The sequence below is a fragment of the Cryptomeria japonica genome, chromosome 6 (genome assembly GCF_030272615.1).
Source record: "Cryptomeria japonica chromosome 6, Sugi_1.0, whole genome shotgun sequence".
NCBI classification, from domain to species: domain Eukaryota; kingdom Viridiplantae; phylum Streptophyta; class Pinopsida; order Cupressales; family Cupressaceae; genus Cryptomeria; species Cryptomeria japonica.
Genome location: NC_081410.1, coordinates 100799560 through 100806691, shown reverse-complemented (window position 1 = coordinate 100806691; position 7132 = coordinate 100799560).

The following is a 7132-nucleotide window of genomic DNA, read 5'->3' as shown; positions in this document are numbered from 1 at the left end:
TCCAATTAAGGTAATTTAAACCTTTACAAACAATTGTGTCAATTAAAAATGTGTTCAATTACCTTTTGACGTTTAGGTGTCCTCGACAATTTCTTTTGCCCAGGAGGAGTCCTAGACACATGTGGGGTAACCTAAAATAAACAAAATTAACACAAGAGATATTAGTAGATACTATTAAACATAATTTATCAAATATAAATTAAATGACTTGCATATTCAATCAAAAGAATACATAAAATAAGGTGTGCAAAATATGATACCACATAGCTTTCTAGGCCAAAATCGATTGCCGAGAGTATGACATTATCAATTTGGGACATTTGGTCCCCTGACAACGCCTACAAAACAAAAAATAAATTTGTATTAAAGAGAGTTAATATATCTTATAATTTTTTTTAAACTTCAAAGTAATATTCTATTTTAACATGTTACAAAATTTGTACCTCGGGCATTGAAGCTACGGCTACAACAACTGCAAGAGGAATATCGAATGGTGTATTAACACCCACTGCTGCATCCTGAAATGCATATTGTTTGTATCAATTTAAATTGATCTATAAATGAAAATTCATTTACAATTACAAATTTTAAGTGATTGATAAATAAAATGTTATCAATTCAAATCAACACACCTGTGTCTACATCTAACCACCAAACACCATATCCATCAAATTATCAGTCAACGCTACATCCTCTGCAGTGCTAGTGTGACATCTACTCCCGCAAATCATACACAGATGGGATGGGAAACCATCTACACTAGCCTCGACATCCATCCTAGAGCATATACCTGAACAACTGGGACAGACATACTGAATAGGCTGACCAAGGCCAGGTGGCTCAACTAATGGATCATTGTCCAAACCAAGAGGGTGTGATAACTATGTCCCATGCTGAATGATGACATCAGTCAATGTTGTGGCTGCCTGAAGATTTGGTAGCTCCATCAACTCTTTCAAGGCTACTGAGATTGTCACATGCACCACGGGTTTGGGTGCTAGGGGATGTGACTCTGTGGTTCTAGTACCTTTCAGGCTTGAGGTCTATCTTGGGTAGAGCCGCCACCTGTACCATGGAACTCTCTCATATCAAAATAGTTCAACCACTCACTGAGGATAAACTCACAATATAGTTTCCTCAAAAAATATAATGGAACCTCATGATTATTACAAGGTGGTTGGTCAAAGACCACCCACCACCTATCCTAAAAAGCAGTTTTCAACGACAAATGGCTACACCAATGTATATGAAACCTCTTTGTATTAAGAGATAAAGTCTCACCAATTTTAGGGTCAACAAAAAGAGAACATATGTGTGCTTTACTTATGTTTTTCTTTTTCACATCACTATATGACAACCCGTCAGCATAAAAAGCACGACATCTATCCCTATATCTTCCCCATTTTGTAATTTGATTGGAAACTACATTAGCACTACTAGCCAATGTTTCTAGGGTAGTGGCAAGGGATGCATGATGCTCATGTTTGGATGTTTTCAGTCTAGTTATTTTGGTACTATTTTGGGCTAACTGGTTTATCAAATCCTCCTATGTAGCTTGTGAATGGTCTATAGGAGGAGCTGGAGGTGTATCCAGAGGGTTTGGTTGTGGGTTCTCCTATGGGTTTTGCCCTAAGTTTTTAGGTGTATCTTGTTGGGGGGCTAGGATTTTCAGAATCTGATATTCGTAACAAAAAATAAAAAAACTAATCAAAACCAATGAATTTAAATTCAAATTGCAAATAAAATTCATCAAATGTGTAAAATAAATAAATATATCACTTACCTCTTTCCATGGCATTTTAGTGTGAATTTGGTGAGCCCGTACACACTTTTATGTATTACAAGCCCTACTTCACTCTTGCAGTCGCGGGTTAAAATGACCCAGTTGGCCACACTGAAATTTTTTTATTGGCAAAGAAGCATGTATGCGGTTTAGAAACTAAAACCGCATACAGGGTTTTAGTTTCTAAACCATGTACGGGGTTTTAAAAACTAGACTGCGTATGCGGTTAGTATACTATAAACCCCGTACGTGGTTTAGCTTCATATAGGCTCAGCAAAATGAGCCTAAATGCGTACAGGGTTTTTTAAATTTGAAATACCCCATATGCATTTGTTATTTTTTCAAGTTTTTTTGGGGTGTGTCCATTTTTTTGCACACCGTCTTGGTGCACACACCCCAATCATAAACATCCTTTCACATCAATATTCATCCATATAATGATTATAACAATCACTCTTATATATATCCGCAACAAGGAATTAGATTAATTACATGTCTCAAAAATGCATAACACATAAATAAAACCTGCATACATAGTTGGCTCAATCTGAACTCCAACACTAATGCAAACCAAAAATAATTGACCACATGCTTCCCACATGATGTCTAAACAACCTCGAACATGAAGCACCTCCAATAATTGTGCCTCAAACATCTGCAACACACTACAATCATCATGTTAGCCATGAACATGAAGAACACCACCAAATCAAACAAAATCATCAATAACATGCACAATGATTAATGCAGACAATCAAAATGGATAGGACATGATCTAGCAATATCCACAAGCATCATGAATAACCACAGAAACAAATGCAACACTACCACTTACTAGAATCTTCATCATCATTATACCAAACCTCAAGAACATCAGTTGAAATGATTGTCAAATTGAAAGATTCATTTGCATACCTCCAAATTATGAACCATATGAATTGAGGACACACAAAAATGTCCCAAACACTCTGCGAAATCCTCAAACAAAGATATTGCAACACGGAGTAGAATCCAGAACACTGATCAACACTAAGCAACTAAAAAAACCAACTGCAATAGTGAATCTCATAACTCACACTAAAATAATCATTGGAGGCTAAGATCCTAAGGTAAGGCTATCCAGAAATCCATCAACCTCCAACTAGATCTACAAGACAAGATATAGACTAGAATTGAAATGCCAACCAAAATACTGAACTCTGTCGGATACAATGTTCTAGTTTGTCGGACTCAACCAAATCTGTACTTTGACTTCCGGTATAAGAAAATCACATACTATCGATCGGATACCTGACATTAGTTGCCATCAATAACAATGAACAATATGTGTAGTGTCTCTTGCCAACAATCTACCAACATATGCCAGCCTAGGGCATATGATGTTAGATATGTGGAGTGAATTTCATATGATTTCCAAAGAAGAAGTGATAAGGGTTGTATTGAGTAGAATTCATGAGAATTACATATCAGCCATACCTGATTTCTAAAGAATCCCTAAGTGATGTAACTAGTTTATGGTCCCACAGAAAAGTCTGGGTTTTAAAATTGGTAAAGAATGAAGAAGTCACAAGGCTAACTAGGGTTGTTTTTGACAAAAGTTCTCTTTGGATTGATGACATTATTGATCTTAGGGTAAGCTACATAATAATGAAATTTTCATACAATATTTACTTCAGAAAACAAGGAGGGACCTTCCTCTATGATGATATATGTTGCTCATTTTATGGTGAGGGAGAATAGAGACTACAACTTATGTCTTTTGGGAACTCAGTTGATGGAGAATCTTCAAATGATGAAGGATGGATCCCTTATTGTTTGTATTGCATTTATTTCTTAAATGCATTAACTGAAAAGAAGAATGTTGTATGGAGAAAGGACATGACTGTTGGTTCTCAGATCAAGGAGTATTTAGATAATATGAATAACAATGGTGAAGCTTGTTGTAAGTTTTCCAAGGATCTTTGAAAGGTGATGATCATAAAAAATTGAGTTCCTTTAAAGATTTTAGATCGGTACAAAGATGAAATTACTTTTATTTTTGATAAGGACAATTATTTCATAGAGGCAGTGGTGCCATGAACTTCATGGGTTTCTAATATTCGCTATGAAATATTTGAGGATGAGTGTATGGCACTTGTAGAAGTTCTTCTCAACTTGACCAAGGATCAAAGTGAAGAAAGATTTGGGACCTTTGATGAAATGATGAGAACCTATGCTGGAGAGACAAAAGGAAATGCGGATAAAACTAGAATATTATCTACTTTATTTGCAGAGGCTTTTACCTCTGCTCCTAGAAGGATGAAATCTAAACAAGGGTCTCCTTTCAAGAAGAGAATGGTATAAACCATATTTGTGAAGAGTGATGAGGATGAACTGAAGAAGGTTGATGAACAAAAGGATGTTGTAGAAGAAGGATTGGTGTCTTCCCTTATATCTTTTAGGGGAGATTCACTTGAGGTGAAAAAAGTACTAAACATGTTAGAGTGCCCTGATGGACTGAGAGATACTGGTGGTCTATACCTTGTAGTGCCTTTCTACAATCAAGACATTATCAAACAAGCATTGGTTACTTTCTTGACTCGGAAAAAACTGGTTCCAAATGATGTGGTTGTTCTACTTTTGGATGTATTAGTGGGAATTCTTAATGAACACATACCTTTTGAAGGCACTGATGACACAATTTGAGAAGAATTTAGGAACTTACTTTTGAGGAGAGTGTACATGATAAGATGGCTGTGAAATGTGCAAAGTTACATCAAAGACTAAGATCTTATCTAAAGAATTTTAGAAAGTGCATTAATGTTACCACTTGGTTATATTGTTATTATTTTAATTGGCCTACTACCACTAAGAAATTTAAGGAAAAAATTGATACAATTGAGGCAGCTTACTGAGTTTTCCAACTCTTTGTATGTGTACAAAGACAATGATGGCATGGTATGATCCAAGATCGGTGATATTCATTCATAGTTATCCCTTCAAGATGTGTAAAGAGATGATTACAAGAGACAATTTTGTTCTCTTAGGGATGTAGTTGAGTTACAAATGTCTTCTTATATTAAGATCTTAGAGGATGTTGAAAAGGTAGATGAAAATGTTAAGGATCTTGATGTTTTAGCAACTATCTTTGGTGTGAATTCCAAAATAAAATTCTTTCTTCTACAACGTGTTCATGGAATTATACTCGTGTGGATCTTAAGGATCAATACAAGGATATATAGCCTAGTAAAAGGTCTTAAGACATGTTGGTGATGATCATTTTTTAGAGGTAAGCTATATAATGAAGGTATGAGGATCTTCCTGTTTTTGGTTTTGAGGAATTGTTGTTGATAGGGGGAGTGTATAGATGTACAAACAATATGATAAAAAGGGTTACACTTTGTCCTTGATTTGAAAGGGGGACAAGTATTCTATATTGCACACATGTTTCCCTCAATGAAAAAGGGTGATATAGTTGCAAATACAAGTTTATATTGTCATTGATGTCAAACTTTTTGGCTTGGATGAGATTTGGCTGGTCCGGATATTGTTCTTTGTCTTTTGGCATAGTGTGATATGTGATCTGATACAACGGTCAAGCTCTTTAAAGTTATACAAAATCGTGAAAAGTAATCATGTGATCCTTCAATCGTCTTCCAAAATTAAGATGTTATTTTTGAGGTCTGCTTGATCTGGTTGTGATACATAGATGTTTAAGTTGAGTAGTTGGTATATGCTTATGGGCTTAGTAATTTGTAGACATTTCGTTGTTCTAAATTATGTCTATTTGGTGTCTTGGTTCAAGTTTGCGGTAAATGCTTATGAGGTTGAAGCATGATGATATTAGTTACTCAAGTGTTGCATAACTGGAGACATGTTGGATTGTGGTTTGTACAATAGTAAGGTGAATGAAAGACTTTTCATTTTAACAATGGTGGTCCTATATTCTGTTGTGTACAATTGGTATAAATATGTGCAAATTTGATATATTGTTTGGTACAAATTTAAGAAATTACTTCAGGTGTTTGTTCTGGTGATCTGTCTGACAGTTCAGTTTCTTGGTTTGGATTGTGTCAAATATGTATTAGAAGAGTAGTAGTTTAAGATAAATGATCATGATTGCTTATTCTCAATTTTTAGATTGATAAGAGAATTATGGTGGAACTTATTTGTATCCAGGTTTCGGCCAGTGTAGTTTTGAGAAGTGGTATGAAGGAATGTGTTGCATTCCTCAGATTGGCAGTTGGTGAAATGTTTTGGATGGTTCTTTTGAGTTCCCTAATGATTCAAGATACTTCTGTTATCATTTGAATGTTTTATTTTTTATCAAGATTGAAGATTGAAATTAAGTACTAAAAAATAAGGTAACTATTTTATCCTTTGGAGATTCAACCTATGTGTTTTTGGTCTAGGAAGTTATGTGTGGATAGGTGTAGACCTACTTTGAAGATATATGATAGGAGTGTCGACATGTTGTGAATATTCACACATTTCATTTTCCTTTTGCATTTGCATTGGAGATCCTTTTGAGGTTGACTATAATGCTTACACATGCTACATCTATTTTGGTCAACCTAATAGATAGTATATATATATATATATATATATATATATATATATAGACACACACACACACACACACACACACACATATATATATATAGACACACACACACACACACACATATATATATACATATATGTATACATATATATACATATATGTATACATATATATATATATATATATACACATATGTGTGTATACATATATATATATATATATATATGTATACATATATATATATATATATGTATACACACATATTGTGTATACATATATATATATATATATATGTATACATATATATATATATATATATATATGTATACACACATATGTATACATATATGTATACATATGTATACATATATGTATACATATATATATATATGTATATACATATATATATGTGTATACACATATGTATATGTATATACATATGTATATATATATATATCTATGTATATACATATGTATATACATACATATATATGTATACATATGTATATACATATGTATGTATATATATATATACATACATATGTATATACATATGTATACATATATATGTATGTATATACATATACATATATATATACATATACATATATGTATATATGTATATATGTATACACATATATATATGTATATGTATATGTATACATATGTATACATGTGTATACATATGTATACATGTGTATACATGTGTATACATGTGTATATATGTGTATACATATATATGTATACATATATATATATATATATATATGTATATATATGTGTGTATATATATATATGTATATATA